Here is a 17,244-nt window from a genome sequence, read left to right as displayed (position 1 = left end):
GCAATGCTACAAAAGTGGCGGCTGCAGTTGCAGTGGAAGATGTTTATTTATCCTTTGATAGGAGTAAAACATTGATTTTGAGTAATTATCTTTATGTACCAAGTTTTAGAAAGAACTTGATTTCAGTTTCTAAACTATTTATGGATGGATATTCTGTTTCTTTTGATGACAAAGTAGTTGTCAAGAAAAATAGGGTAGCTATCTGTTCTGGTATGTTGGTTGACAATTTGTATACTCTAAATCCAATAACTCCCACGATACAACAATAGGAAATTTAAAAAGAAAGAGATTTTAATCTTTCCTTTTAGAATTACCAATTCATTTTGGGATATGCTCTGGAAATAGCAGTGTGCATTCTGAACTTGGTACCTTCTAAGTCAGTACCCTCTACTTCCACAGAATTATGGAATGAGCATAAGCCTAGACTGAAACATATTCGGATTTGGGGTAGTCTGGCACATGTGCTGAAGGGAGATGCTAATAAGTTCGAATCACGTATAGAAGTTCGCTTGTTTGCGGGTTATCCTAAAGGAACGAAGGGTGGTTTATTTTATAGTCCTAAAGATCATAAGGTCATTGTTAGCATCAATACCTGATTTTTAGAATAGGACTATGTAATGAACCACAAGCCCATGAGTAAAATTGTTCTTGAAGAAATAAGAGAAGACACGTCTACCTTAGTACCAACGGTACAAGATGAGATACCACAAGAAACTGCAACACATGTCATAAATGATGCACAATTACAAGTAATGTCTCGTCGTAGTGGGAGAGTTGTTAGGCAGCCTGATAGATTCATGTTTTTGGGAGAATCTTCAGACTTGATCCCTGGTGAACATGAACTTGATCCCTAGATATAAGATGAAGCACTCCAAGATAAAGATACAGCATCAGTCTATCTATGGACTGAAACAAACTTCGAGATCTTGGAACATCTGGTTTAATCTTATGGATTTATTCAGTGTCCGGATGAGTCTTGTGTATACAAGAAGAGTGACGGAAACGTGGTGGTATTTCTTGTACTATACGTAGGTGACATTTTGCTCATTTGTAACAATGTCAAAGTGTTGTCAGACGTAAGGGTATGGTTATCCAAGCAGTTTGATATGAAGGATTTGGGAGAATGTGGACATATTCTTGGGATCAAAGTAATAAGGGATCGCAAGAAAAGAATGTTGTGCTTATCCCAAGCTTTATACATCGATACTATCCTAGCTCGTTAAAGCATGCAAAACTCCAAGAAAGATTTTCTACCTTTTCAGCATGGAGTACCTTTAACTAAAGAGATGTGTCCTAAAACATCAAAGGAGATAAAGGACATGAAGGCAGTTCCTTATGCTTCGGCTGTAGGAAGCCTAATGAATGCAATGCTATGAACGAGATCGGATATCTGTTTTACCGTGGGCATGGTTAGCATATATCAAAGTAATCTAGGACAGGGACATTAGACTGTCGTAAAGCATATATTAAAGTATCTGAGAATGACTAGAGATTATATGCTGGTTTACCAGGCAGATGATTTGCTCCTTGTGAGTTACACGGATTCTGACTTCTAATCAGATAGGAACAATAGTAAGTCAACCTCAGGGTATGTGTTTACTTTGGGAGGTGGAGCCAAAGCATGGAGGAGTGTTAAGCCGAAATGTGTTTCGGACTCTACCATGAAAGCTGAGTGTGTGGCAACCTCTGAGGCAACCAAACAAGTTGTATGGCTCAGAAACTTCTTGATGGACTTAGATGTGATTCATGGTTTGCCCAAAATTATCATAATTTATTGTGATAATAGTGGTACAGTAGCAAACTCGAAGGAACTACGAGCCCATAAGGCAAGTAAACCCATTGAGCGCAAGTACCACCTAATACAAGACATCGTAAAACGAGGAGAAGTTGTTGTCACCAAGATTACATCAGCAGATAACCTAGATCCTTTCACTTAGGCCCTTTAGGTGAGAGCTTTTGATGGGCATATTGAGGGGATGGGAATCAGATGTATGGCAACATATATGGCAGCAAAGTCTTTTAGTATAGTGGGAGATTGTTAGGATGTATACTAAAAGCCTAGCTTTTGTATGAATATTTATTTTGAAATGATAATCGCATTGGTCAAATGTCTGCATTTAGTAAAATGTAGTTGTCCATTTAATTTATATTGTAGATAACATGGTGTGTGGTGTCACACAGAAGATCATGTTATCAGTTTCTCATAAATTATAAATAATAGCTCACAACCAAGATGGATTGGTACAAACCATTGGAATGGTTATAGTGTAATTTGGTACTAGTTTATCTTAACTATAAAATTGCACTAGTACACTATTTGTGAATTGAGCAGGATCATTTGAGGTTGTTCCTTTTATAATGACTGCATAAAAGAACATAACCTCTGTTATTATGGATGTGCGTACACTTAATCCCGATATAATAACAAGCACATATACTTAGTATTTATTTCTTTAATTTATCAATGGGTGAGATTTATTCGTTAAATCAATAGGCCCAATAAGTTGGGAAATAATATTATTTATATGGTATGTTGTTGATTATAGAAGGAAACTGTGTCTTAGTTATTTAGGTTGATGATGCCCCTTAAGGAGCTCATAATAATTGTCATATAAACCCTGCAGGTGAACTTAGTCTGACATGACAATGAAGTTGAGTGGTACTACTCTTGGAGATAGATATTAATTAAGTGAGTTGTTAGTAACTCATTTAATTAATGTGTATTCGATATCTTAAACACAAGGAGATTAATGCACTCATGATAAGAAGGATCCCATAATATAATATGGGATTGATGCGGTAGTTCAATAATAACTCTTTAGTAGTATGAGTTATTATTGATGAACTTGAGTTGGGTGTTCAGGTCAAACACAGGAAGCTCAAGCTCATCAGGAGGCCAAAACCAATTCCTCCTCTAGGTCCCTGTTGTAGCATCTATGTATAAAGCCTCGTATCCACCCAAGTCCACTTCTTACCCAAGTAATGGGCCAGCCACATCCTTGCTTGATGCCCAAGAAAGGGGTCATCCAAGCTTTGCTTGGAGCCCAAGAGGTGGCTGGCCAAGACTTGCTTGGTGCCCAAGCAAGGGGCCGACCACAAGGGAATTAAAAGAGGTTTTTAATATTTTAAAATCTTTCCTTTTATAGTCATCCTCCTAGGGATTTAAAAGAGAGATTTTAATTTTAAAATCTTTCCTTTTATAGCTATCCTCCAAGGGATTTAAAAGAGAGATTTTAAATTTTAAAAACTTTCCTTTTATAGTCATCCTCAAAGGGATTCAAAAGAAAAGTTTTAATTTTAAAAATCTTTCCTTTTTTGTAGCCATCTACAATGTTTAAAAGAGGATTTTTAATTTTAAAATTTTCCTTTTGTAGCTATCCATAATAGGAAATTTAAAAAGAGAGATTTTAATTGTTGTTAAAATCTTTCCTTTTTGGCCATTACCAAGGATTATAAAAGAGATTGATGGTGCCTTAGAGGAATAATAATGATCTACATAATTCCTCTATTGTTCTATCCTTGGTGGTCGGCTCCTCTCATTTCTTCTTAAAGCTTAGGGCCGGCGGCACACTTTTGATCCCATTGGTGGACGATTGCTTGAAGGAGAAGAAGAAGAGAAGGAGGGACTCTACCTTTTATATCCTTGGTGGCCGGTGGCTCTTTGATTCCTTGGTGGCCGGTGGCTCTTTGATTCCTTGGTGGTCGAAAAATGTTAGTAAAGAAAGAGCTTGGGTGGTGTTGTCTTAATTGATCGTCGCCCACACAACGTCCAAGAGGAGGAGAGGAATACAACAGAAGATCAAGAGGTCTTTAAACTACAAAGAAAGGTATCACTAGTTATGTAATGCTCGAAAATTCTCAAAAGACTTTTAGAAATATTCTATTATTTTTCTGGAATTTTAGGATATTTTTATGGAATTTTTAGAGTAGTGGAAGTAGCAAAAATAAATAGAAATGTAAAATAGCCTAAGTGGGAATTGAACCCAAGACCTATGAGACCTTATGTCTTATAGACAACTCTAGTAACCAGGAGGCCCCACCAGGGGCGTGCTGAAGAAGAGGGAAACAGTTATATTTAAGATTTAGTTGGCCGAATAAACCACTTAATATAAATAGGAAAAATTAAGTGAGGAGTTATTAGTTTTCATTGGAAGCTTTTCCTCTCCTCACCCTAATTCCGCCGAACCTCTCTTCTTCCAAACCTTACGGCACCTCAACCTCCAAGGAACCTAGGGTTTCATCCCAAGGGCTATAGGAGCACCTTCCGGCGACAACTCCGGCACGAGAACGCTCCTCTCCGAGAGAAGAACACGTAGACGCAAGGAGATCGTCGAAAAGATATTCTTTACCGGAAAACTAGCGACTAGAATCGTAAGAAAACTAGCGCAGGAGGTAAGAAACTCCTCACCTGCAGTATAAGTAGTTATTCGTATGTTTTTATGCATTAGTTTAGTCGTATGCAGATTTTCAGTACGTAAGGTGTGTTCTAGTGCACACCAAGTGTTTGATAAAATGTTTAGCTCAGTAAAATGCTACAGTAGGCATTTTAATAGCTCAGTAAATGCAGTAGAAGCATTAAAATAGCATATTTAGTCTTGCTTCAGCTTATATAGGACAACGGTCCAATGGGTGGGCTCCCATAGCCGCCTCTAGGTTCAGATAGCCTAGCTCTAGGTTCAGATAACCTAGAAATAGCAAGATAAGATAATTCAGATATGAAACAGTATTTTACTTTTATTAGTGGCACTGTATTGGACTTCAGTTGTCCTTGGGTTGGGCTCCCACAGTCGTCCCTAGGTTTAGATAACCTAGTAAACCCTACTAGAATCGGGATTTGCAACCCCGAATTTAGTTAGAGATGCGCGCATAGCAAGTACAGTTGTCGGGCCCATCAGCAGCATGATTAGTATTTTCATCTATTTATGATAAATAGTTTTTCAAAGCTTCACAATTTAGTTAGGTGATTACAGTTCAGAATTTGTATCAGCTTAGCATTAGTTTAGTCAGCTCTTGTATCAGTTTAGTTCTATTTTGTTGATACTAGAAGATATTGCCATGATCAGCTTTTGATTCTATGTTTTGTATGATAGTATGCCATGTCGTGTTCTAACATGTTCAGTATATATTTCAAATAGCATGTTTTAAAAGCATAAATTGCATCGTATGCATGTTTTATGAGGTAGATGGTTTCTTACTAAGCTCCCAAGCTTACAGATACTTCTTTTCCTTATACTGCAGATAAAGGTAAAGGAAGGATGGATTAGTGGAGGCTGGAGGACAATGCGATGAAGATGTGTGTGGTAGGAACTTGGAATAAAGATCCTTGGTGAATTAGCAACTTAAGAACTTAGCATTTCCATTATGTTGTTCCTTACTACACCTTAGTTGTTTAAGTGTCTTGGCTTTTAAAAAAAAAAGGGTTATGCATAGATTGTTAGTTGTCATGAGATTAGATAACTAATCATGGGTAATGATAGGTCTAGTAGCTTTGTTTTTGCTTTTAGAGATATGTATGAGATTTGAGCACGAAACAGTGCTGAAATCAGACTTCTGATACGAAATCAAAAATCCCAATCGATCAGCCGATCGATTGGAGGCTCCTCAATCGATCAGCTGATCGGTTGGGCAGCTTGTTCCGCGAACAGTAAGCTCCTGGATCGATCAACCGATCGATCAAGGAGGAACTGTCCGCGTACAGGAAGATGATGAATCGATCAGCTGATCGATCGACAATGGATCGATCAGCCGATCGATCGGGGAATTTGCTCCCGCGAACAGAGAGCTTCTGAATCGATCATTTGATCGATTGGTCAGCCTGGATCGATCAGCCAATCGATCCAGAAATTCATCCGTGCACAGTAGTGTTGGGTTTTTCGGGCCACGAAAACCGCTTTTTCGCGTCGCGGAAACCCCGAATCACCCAAAGCCGTAGATCCGTGCAAGGAAAATCGAACAAAAATATGAGTACGAGTTTCAAAACTTTAGATCTACTCCTAGATCTATATGTCGAGAGTTTTACCTTTGAAGCGTGCCCTCGCAAAATCCCGCTCGTCCAAGGTACGTGTCGGATCTCCAAAGTATCAAGGTAGATACTTCTCTAGTGATATCCACACGAACAAGGAGTGCTCTCTAGCACTCAAGGATGGAGAAGAGAGCCCCAAGTGTGCTAGCACTTTCTAGAGCTCTCGGATGGGATTGGAAAGGAAGAAAAAGAGAGAGTACAAAAGAAACTCATACACTCAAGAAGTAGTATCCCTCCTTTGTGACCTTGACTCTTCCTTTGCTCTTGGAATTCACTCAACCTCCTTCTCCTCTCTTGGAAATTCACGGCAACAGCAGCAAGGAGGAGGAAGGAAGCTAGGAAGAAGATGAGACAATTACTACACATCAATTGCCACAAAAGCAAAACCTCCTTTGCATTAGTGTGGCCGGCCACAACATTGTAACCTCCCCATTAATGTGGCCGGCCACATTAAAGCCAAGGGGAGAGTGTAACCCCCATGAGGTGGCATGTCTCATGAGGTGGAGGTGATGTGGCAAGGATGAGTCATCCTTATGATGTGACAATACATCAAGTCAAACTTGATGTTTCAACTTCTACTTGGTCAAGTCAAACTTGACCAATTGTCTTCCTTGTTGAGTTAAATCAAACCTTTGATTCAAGTCAATTTTAATTTAATGAATCTCAATTCATTAATATAAATTAACTCAATGAATCAAATCTAAATTAGACTCATTCAACAATTGAATCTAATTGAGTCTAACTCAATAAGTCTAATTTGAATCCAATCTTTGGTGCATCATATGAACCTAATCCAATTGGTTCATCATATGAACCTAATCTCCATCCACTTGTTCTTTGTGTGTGACCCAATAGGTTCTTGTAACGTTGGCAATGTTTCTAAACTCCTTTAGAAACATAAGCAATGAGCGGCATCTAGCAATACATCATTGCTACCCAAGTTACAAGAATGTTGAGATCCAACATCACCTTGTGACTACTAATTGTGACTCCTCACAATATGTGACATTGTCCTTCTATCCTAGACATCTAGATTGATCAATATGAGGCATAGACCGTGTCATCCTCTAATCAATCTAAATCTTGAACTCCAAGTAGACTCACTCGATCAAATGAGCTCAACATCTAATGTTGACTCATTTGGGCATGGCCATGCACTTCGTGGTCTAACTCTATCAAGAATATCGATGTCGCTCCCGTCATATGGGAGGGATAGATTCCATCTACATCACTCACATCCCTCTGCATAATTCATTACATACCCAGTAATCGCCTTTATAGTCCACCCTGTTACGGGTGACGTTTGACGAAACCAAAGTACATAACTCCTTATGTAGGGAACCATGGTTACTTCAGGTTAAGGACCAATAGTCATACTAATAGTCACATGAGAAATTATATGACACTCATATAACGATCCATGATACTTTCTCATGGCGGGTCATTCAGTATACATTCTCTAATGCATACCCATGTGTCAGCTTGATATCTCTATATCCATGACTTGTGAGATCAAGTCATCGAGCTGACCTACATGCTAGTCTTATTGTATTAACATTGTCCCTAAATGTTAATACTCGGCTAGGAATGATTTAGAGTAGTGTTCCCTATATCATCTCACTATCGATTCAACCAATCGATTGATATAGGTAAGAACGCTCTACTCAGGGACGTTATTATACTTAGTTTATTTGGCACTAATACAAGTAAGTATAATAACCAAAATCAAATGCCTTTATTAATATACAAGAATATGATATAATGAGTCCATACCATCATCAAATGATTGGCTCTAGGGCTCTAACTAACAAGTAGCACGCTGAATCGATCATTGGATCGATCCAATAGCTCCAATCGATCAACCGATCGATTGGGATGCCTGATTCTAGCCAGAAATGTTTAATTTCAGTTTCTGACCAAGTAGGGAGTCTAGGTCTCCTTCCCTAGCTTATGTACGACAATGAAATGGTCCTGAAATTAAGTTATAGACTATAACAGGCATTAGTAGAAAGTTTTAATTAATACAGTCTTTCACACCTTATAGTTTAGCACAACATAATGTGGCGTTCCGGCCTCGCAGCCTAGTTCAGTAGGGGCGGGGCGTTACAAGTTAATTGTTTTCGTGGTGTACTAGTTTAGTTTTTCTTTGTAAGGATCCTGAAATACAAACACAAGAGGCTAGCGATTTTGTATTTCAATTTTGTGTTTCTATTGTGGTCTCTATAGTTAAACCTAAGGTTACTATAAGATGTTTAAATATTCAATTTCTTTGAAAGGCTTTGTCTAGGAAGTGGTGGATGATCTCATACTCAAGAAGGTCGAGTGTCTCACAATGTTTAACCTGGAAGCCAATCTTTGAAATTGATATTTAATCAACTTCTATAATATGGTTTAGCTTCTGAAGAACACATAGTTGAATTTGGAGTAAAAATGTTAAGTTCCGTTTCCAATCCAAGTTTAACTTCTGAAGAATAACTTGGATTAAAAATGTTAAGTTTCGTTTGCAATCCAAGTTTAACTTCTGTAGAGCACATGGGCTGCTAGGAAAAGTTCTGTTCTTGTACAAATTTTTTGAACAAGGGAAACAAAATGGAATTCCAAGTAGCACCCAATAGGGTAATCACTAATAATTCACAAAAAGTATTACACAATTTAGTACAAGAACTATAAAAAATACTGACAATAAGGAAATGAAACTGAGTCGCAGGTTGTCGGAGGAGCTTTGCAGCATCGCCGGAGCATCTTTGGAGCAGCGCGTAAGAGAGCAATCGTAGAAGAAGTTGTGTTTGGCTCTTGGTGGAAGACTGCTTATATAATCAGTTCTGGGCACTCAGATCCCTTCAGAGTGCTTCAACCATGACGTTGACCAACCAATCTGCTCGCTCCATGCTGGCGATGAGATAACTTTTGGCATTCTAGGTGGTCAGATCCCTTCTGGGCACCCAGACCCCCTTTTCCAACAACTCTTTTTTCCTGCAAGAAAAGGTTAGTTCGAGGGGATAAAAAAGTATACTATCCTACAAAACAAAGTTAGTACAGTATAACAAATAGAGTAGTAATTAGATTCTATCTCTTCAAGACCAGAATCTAATCAAGATCTCAACTTAGGTTTATAAAATGGATCTAAGTTGGATAGATGCCTACTGTTCCCTCAAATGGGGAACGCGTCCTCACCAAGTCACTCTACTCCAGTGACTTACCTTAACTTACCATTTTACCAAATATCCAGTCAGCCTGTTGACCTGTTTGGACTTCATGCCAGCTATTCGGTCAGCCTGTTGACCTAGTTGGACTTCGTGCCAGTTGTTCAGTCAGCCCATCGACCTATCTAGACTTCATACCAACTATCCGGTCAGCCCGTCGACCTAGCTGGATTTCTTGCCAGATATCCGGTTAGCCCGTCGGCCTATCTGGACTTCTCTTGCACACTTAGTTAATTTGTTAGATCACAATAAATCTAACTTAAGTTACTTTGTCATTCATCAAAACCTAAGTTAGACCATTAGTACAACCTACACCAACAATCTCCCTTTTTTTGATGCAATGACAACCTGGGTTAAGTTAGGAAAAAAATCATGCAAAAACTGACATGGGTTTTAAGTTAGCCTTGTTTTAATGTTATGCTTTAGTATTTGCTAACTTAATCCACCTAACCTTCCCCCTCTGACATTCATCAAAAAAGGAAATAGATAATTCATTGAAGAATTTGCTAAGTAACTTAAGAAAAAAAATCTTGACAATAGACAATGGTCAGAATTACTTGGGGAGTTATAAAATAATTTAATTAACTTGAAAGAAATTTTTAAAGATATCTTATAAAGTGATAAAAGTGAAAACTTTAAATATAAGTTTTGAAATTATTTAAAGATATCTTATATTTTTAAAGAAATTTTGAAATTGTTTTCAAAATCCACTAAGTTTTCAAAATATAAGCTTTCCAAAAGATATAAAAATTTGATAACTTTAAATATTAGAAAATTTGAAATTGTGTTAAGAATTTACTAAAGAAAAGATTTTGCAGAAATAACTTTAAGGTTAGAAAATAAAAAAGTCTTCAAAATAAAAATAAGAAATATTTTGAAAATAATTTGATAAACTTTTTTAAAATTGAAACTTTGAAAAAGATATAAGGAATGTTTTCAAAAATGAATGAAATGGTAAAACTGAAGTTTTCAAAACTGTCTTTTAAAGTAATATTTCAAAAAAACTTAAATAGTTGTCAAACTGATTTTTAAAAGTCATCTTTTAAAACACTTTTGAAGTTTATAAGGTTAAAACTTTTCAATGTTGAAAATGATAATAAAAAATGAAGCAGTTTTCAAAAATATTTTAAATATTTAAAGTTATTAATCCTCCCCCTGAACTTGATATTAATTCAAAATAAACAACTAAAAAGTGTCCTTAATTGTCTAACCATTTGTTACTTACTAACTATTAGAAGATAGCAGTTTTTACTTGGTTAGTCAGGTTATGTTAACTTATCCAGTTAGTGTTTGACTAAGCTAAAAAACTTAATCTGATTACTCTTAGTTTGATTTTTAATGCCCAGACTTGTATTGATGCACTGATATAGGAATCTTAAGTCTAGGCAATCTACCTATGCATCTCACCCCTTTCTAAGTTTAACAATACACAAATAAGATAATCCTAGGGTGTTGGTGAGATGCTCAAGATCTCAACCTATAGGAGAATGCTTTCTAAAGTTTGATCTAGACTAAGGCTAAAAGTAATTCTGAAAAATCTAAAAATAAGGGAAGGTTTGAGAAAAAAATAAAGAATTTTACCCTAGAATTTTTAAAGAATAATTTTGAAATTAAGAGTCCTAGTCTATTAAGCACATTCCTAATTATCGACGCAAGTTACTAAATTCACATTCAGGAAGGGGTTTAGTGAATATGTCAGCTAGGTTTGACTTGGACTCAATGTATTTGAGTTCAATGTCACCTTTAATGACATGATCCTTGATAAAGTGATGTCTAATTTCGATGTGTTTAGTTCTTGAATGATGCATAGGATTTTTGGTTAAATTAATTGAACTGATATTATCAATTAGTACTTTTGTATTTGTAAAGTTTAAATTGAAGTCTTTTAAGGTATGCATCATCTATAATAACCGGGCAACACATTCTCCTACAGCTATATATTCTGCCTTAGTAGTAGATAAGGTAACACAGTGTTGCTTCCTACTAAACCAGCTGACAAGTGATAGGCCAAGTAGCTGACACCCACTACTTATACTTTTATGATCCAATTTACAGCCAGTATAGTCTGAGTCAGAGTAGCCTTTGAGTTCAAAATTGAATGTTTTAGGATACTAGATTCCTACATTTGATATTCCTTTGAGATATCTAAAGATTCTTTTGACGTTAATAAAATGTGATTCTTTAGCACATGTTTGGTATCTAGCACACATATTAACTACAAATAAAATATTAGGTCTACTTGCAGTTAAGTACAAAAGGATACCTATGTCACTCCTATAGTATTTTAGGTCAACTGATTTTCCTTTTGGGTCATCATCTAAGGTTGTGTTAGTTGTCATAGGTGTCTTTATTTCTTTAGTGTTTTTCATTCCAAATTTTTTAAGTAATTCCTTAATATATTTTTGTTGATAAATGTAGTTACCTTCATTTGTTTGTTTAATTTGTAACCCTAAAAAGTAAATTAGTTTACCTATGAGACTCATTTCAAATTCTTGTTCCATTAAGGTTATAAATTCTTATAAAAAGTTTGAATTGGTTCACCCAAAATTATATCATCTACGTATACTTGAGTTATAAAAATATCTTGGTTGATTGATTTGATAAATAGAGTTGGGTCAATTTATCCTTGGTTGAACCCTTTGGAAATTAGGTAAGAGGTAAACCTTCATACTATGCCCTACGTGCTTGTTTAAGACCATATAAGGCTTTCTTGAGTTTAAATACATGGTCAAGATGATCTAAATTCTCAAACCTAGGTGGCTGACCTACATAAACTTCTTATTTTATTAGCCCATTTAAAAAGGTAGATTTTACATTCATTTGGTAAAGTTTAAATCCTTTATGGGCTACATAGCTAAGTAGCATTTTAATGGATGCTAGTCTGGCTACTAGGACATATGTTTCATCATAGTCAAGTCCCTCTACTTGACAAAACCCTTTAGCAACTAGTTTAGCCTTGTTTCTAATAATCTCTCCATTTTCACTTAATTTATTTCTGAATACCCATTTTGTTTCTATTATCTTTTTATTTTTAGGTGGTGGTACTAAGTCCTAAACTTTGTTTCTCTCAAATTGTGCTAATTCTTCTTGCATAGCTATGATCTAGTCTGGGTCAAGTAAAGATTCATCTATTATTTTGGGTTCAATTTTTGAGATTAGGGGTATTTGACTTAAGTTTCTGAAGGATGACCTTATTTAAACTCTTATGTCTAGATCACCAATTATTTCATCAATTGAATGATTTGGGTTAACTCTTATGGTTCTAGTAGGCTCATTCATTTGAGGTTGATCTTCTTCTTCTTGACTTATATTTTCACTGGCTCCCTCTTGACTAGTGTTACTTTGAACAAAATCAATTGGTTGAATCTGTGTTTGTTCTAAGTTTTGGTTGGACTCATCAAATTTTATATTTGAGGTTTCTTCAATTCTTAGTATAACTTTATTATATATTTTATAACCTCTACTGTTTAATGAGTATCCTACATAGATCCCACTTTCTATTTTTGATGCAAAATTTTCCAAGTGTTCTCTTGTATTTAGTATATAGGCTGGGCATCCAAATTGTCACGCCCCCAAAGGAGTCCCCACCAAAAAATTTCGGCAGCATCTCCCCTGTACCGGTGACAATCTGAAACATACATACATACAAAATACATCAGCCACATGCGGCTGGAATATATACACAACCACACAGTTTATATTCAGCCCACTCGGCTGGAACATAATAAAATACAACCACGCGGTTATATATATACAATGAGCAACCCATTCGGCTGCATTAAAAACCAATACACCGGAAAACGATAACGGAAAGCCCAATATAACACAAATCAACACACTGCAAGCCAGCTAGGCTTTATACAACAACCACAACAACAAATACAACAACACACCAAATACAGTGAATACCAAATACAAATAAAACATATACAAAACCTGAAACAGTCTTCGGATGTGACGTAGGGCCCGACAGACAGGATACTCCGAGCGACTCTCCAACCATCCAACTGAAAACATAAAGACATATATATGGTGGTGAGTATAGATAACTCAGCGGGTAATAGACAGGATAGTGCATTGTCTATAAATAACATGGAGATCAAAAGTATACAGTCTCAGTAGAGAATAAAGAACATGATTATACTAACATATCCAATAAACACAACTACCAGTACCAGTCTATCTCACATGGTATAACGATTATAACTGACATACAAAAACTGCACATACTACAACTGACAAAATGATAAACACATACCCAATCTGGAAACGACACATTGTACAATGATCAGTAGACTCACCGGATCTGTAACAAACCCACTCATGACACCTGTGTAATATAAATACAACTGCATATACATGTAAAATAAATGACATGTATGCAGCATGGCAACTATATGCAACAAGCATATCCCAAACAAGTGCAATAACCACAATCACATGCATCTAGTATCTACTAGGTATGTATGTAAATTTATCTCCAAAGATGCACCGCACATCATAAGCAAAAATGCGTATGCATGCTCCATGGTCACCCCCGCCACCTCTCTAGACACCACGACCCCTGTATGGCCGAGAGGCTTGGGTCCATGATAAACCATACTAGCCTCCAGTACATGCACCACTATAGGCGGTTGAAGCGGACGGTCAGCTAAGTAGTTATCTAACTACATAGTTAAGGGTCCCTGACCACTCACATCTCTAGCCCTCTAACTACTATACCCTCAAGACTCACTATTCCAGAGTGGTCGAGGCTGATAGAACACTGAGCGACTGAGTAAGCGCAACAGGACTAGCTCCACTCCTAGCTACCACTCTCCATCAGTGGTCGAAAGGACAGTTATAAATGACTGACGACTCTCTCACCCACAAGGGAGACAATAGTCGTCAGCAATGCAATGAATGATGTATATATATATATATATATATATATATATATAATCATGATACGGACAACGCCATCATCCATGCAACCCCTAAATCCACATAAGTACCCCACAACATGAGTGCAATCGTCATGATACCTCCACATATCCCACCAAACACATGTACACACTACACATGTATAATCAACCAAAAAACTCCAAAAATCCCACTAGACACATGTACACAAAACATAGGTACGATCAACAGGTATCCTCCAGTAAAACAATCAGATACGTGTATATACAACAAATATACAATCAACACAACTCCTCCAAAAGTACATAACAAATATGTGTGTGTACATACAGCATGCAAATGTAAGGTCAACACGATGACTCCTATAACTCCTACCAACCTACGTACAATCCACATCATATGCCCAATTAGCATGGTAATTCAATCAACCAGACAATCCCTACAATACATACTCTACACGTGTATACACAGCAGAGTAGAAATCAAGAGTTGAGACTGTATATGATATAACTAGAACACCTCAATGATCAGGCATAAGTATCAAGCAGGAAGACAATAAATGAACACGATATAAGGTAAAGCAGCCTAATCCATCGAATAACAACCATGCACTAAGCTCAAAGAAATATATAGAGGCAAAGGAAGAAATACCCGCCTTTATCTGTAGATCGAGTCAAGAAAATCCTACAACGAGATGCTCATCTCGAATTCAAGACCTGTGATCACATAATGTATTTAGCTAATACTTATACAGTAAATAACTAAATAAACTCCCCAATCAAATTAGGGAAAAATCGTAATCGAAATAATTTACCTAATTCCTTAATCCAACTCCTTCTAGATCCAAACATAATCTACAATCTATTAATCAATCCAAAACTCATTAATCAACACATCTTAAATTCAACTCATATAATTCATCATCAATCAAACACTAATCCAACTCATCATAAATCCTTTTTAAATCCACTAATCAATCCAATATAACTTGATTAATTCCCATAATATTCTATTAAACCATCTACTAGGCATCATGAATCAATCTTACAACATTCATCCACCCAAAATAATCCATCATTTAATCCATGACTTAGCACAATTAAACACTCATCAACCAAAACTACACAGATTACAACCTTAAATGAAATCCGATACACACCATATTAACTCAATACCATCATCAACACTCCACTAATTCATCACTGAAATGCAAACTGACCTCCAAACACATAATAAATCTATCCTCTGTCCACAATTAACACCTCCAATTCCATAATGAAATCAATCCAATGCAACTAAACAAACCATGAATTTATTTCAATATTAATCCAAATTAATATACATCTTACCCTAAACCAGATTCTGCAACAACTTCCCCTCCAAATGAAATTGTGAGGAACAAGGGCTGCTGACCGCTGCTGAATTGGTGACCTATCCAGTGGTGAACCCGAGCAGCAACCCTCCACGGCTTCAAGAAGTGGAGAGGGCAGTGACCGGCAACAGGAAACATCGAGGATACACTGATCCGATCCTCCCTCTAATCTCGAACAGGAAGATTATCACAAAGGAAACCAATTAGGCAAAATCTTTGAAGCTTGCCTACCTTGATCGATTGCCTCAAGATGGTGTCATATGATCCGATCCAGTAGGTGTGGAGTTGCAGGTCAAACTCCAGCGACAAAATAAAGGAGAAGAACTGAGAGAGCTCGATCCGTCGAGAGAGATGCAAATCAACTCCCCCTCCCCCTGTCGTGCCCTAGCTTTGCCGTGCCCTAGAAGCCGAACAACCTCCAATCACGAGCAAGAATAGCCACCGAGATGCCTGCTCAGCTGGAGATGATCGGTACACTTCGAGCTCCAGTGACCCTTCTTCAGGAAACTCGGCGAGACCGTGATCATGGTGGAGGGCGTGCACAGTCACCGTCGAGGCGTTCGTGCGAGAGAGGAAGAGAAAGGATCACAAGAGGAGCTAATGGAGTCTTTGCCCTAGCCTCACACGAAGGAAGATGGCCGGCGATCGTGAGCTCGACGTCGGTGAGGCAAGAAATTTCCGGAGAGGGAGAGAGGGGGTTCAGGCAGAGGAGTTGTCGGGGAAGATGAGAAGGTTCAGCGAATTTGGGAAATAAAAGGCTCGGCGGTATACATAGGTTTAAATCATTAAACCCTAAGTCTTCTTAATCAACTCCCACTTAATTCGGGTATTCCAAACAGGCCTTCACCTAGCCCCACCGATTCATTCCCTCAAAACAGGGCATACGGACCCCGTTTAAATCCCCAAAAATTTCTAAAAATTTTCAAAAAATCTAATAAGATTTTTCATCCAATAACATTTATTATTTAATTTTACGGTATTTTACACAAATACTTTAAAGTATTCAATATTAGGTTGTTTGTTATAATATATTTCAAATGAAGTTTTATTATGAGTTTTATTTATTGTGGTTCGGTTTTGTACATAGCAGGCTGTGCTAACAGCTTCTGCCCAAAAGTATTTTGGTAGCTTATATTCATTTAGCATTATCCTAGAGGCTTTAAGTAGGGTTTTGTTTTTTCTTTCTACTATTTCATTTTGTTGAGGTGTTTTAGGACATGAATATTCATGATGATAACCGTTTTCAAGGAAAAATTTGTTAAAGTTAAGATTTTTTAATTCTCCTCCGTTGTCACTCCTAATTCTTTTAATTTTTAGGTCTTTTTCATTTTCAACTTATTTGCAAAAATTAGTAAAGATTTCAAATATTTCATCTTTATTTTTTAAGAATTTTACCCAAATGAACCTAGAGTAGTCATCTATTATTACTAGGCAATATAGACTTCCATTTATTGATTTGACCCCATGGGAATCAAATAGGTGTAAGTGCAATAGTTCTAGTATTGAGTTTGTTTGAAGTTGATTAATTGATTTGTTATAGATTTTGTTTATTTCCCTTATTGACAAGCATTACAGATTGTTAAGTCTAAGGTAGGTAATTTTGGTAGGCCTCTAACTAATCCATTTAATTTACTTAGATTTTTAAAGTTTGTGTATGACATTCTTCTATACCATAACCAGGTTTCTTCTTTTTGTGTTAAGTAAGACTTAAGTGAGGAAGAAGTTAGGTTAATTACATAGATATT

The sequence above is a fragment of the Zingiber officinale genome, chromosome 4B (assembly GCF_018446385.1).
Source record: "Zingiber officinale cultivar Zhangliang chromosome 4B, Zo_v1.1, whole genome shotgun sequence".
NCBI classification, from domain to species: domain Eukaryota; kingdom Viridiplantae; phylum Streptophyta; class Magnoliopsida; order Zingiberales; family Zingiberaceae; genus Zingiber; species Zingiber officinale.
This window is presented reverse-complemented; position numbering follows the sequence as displayed.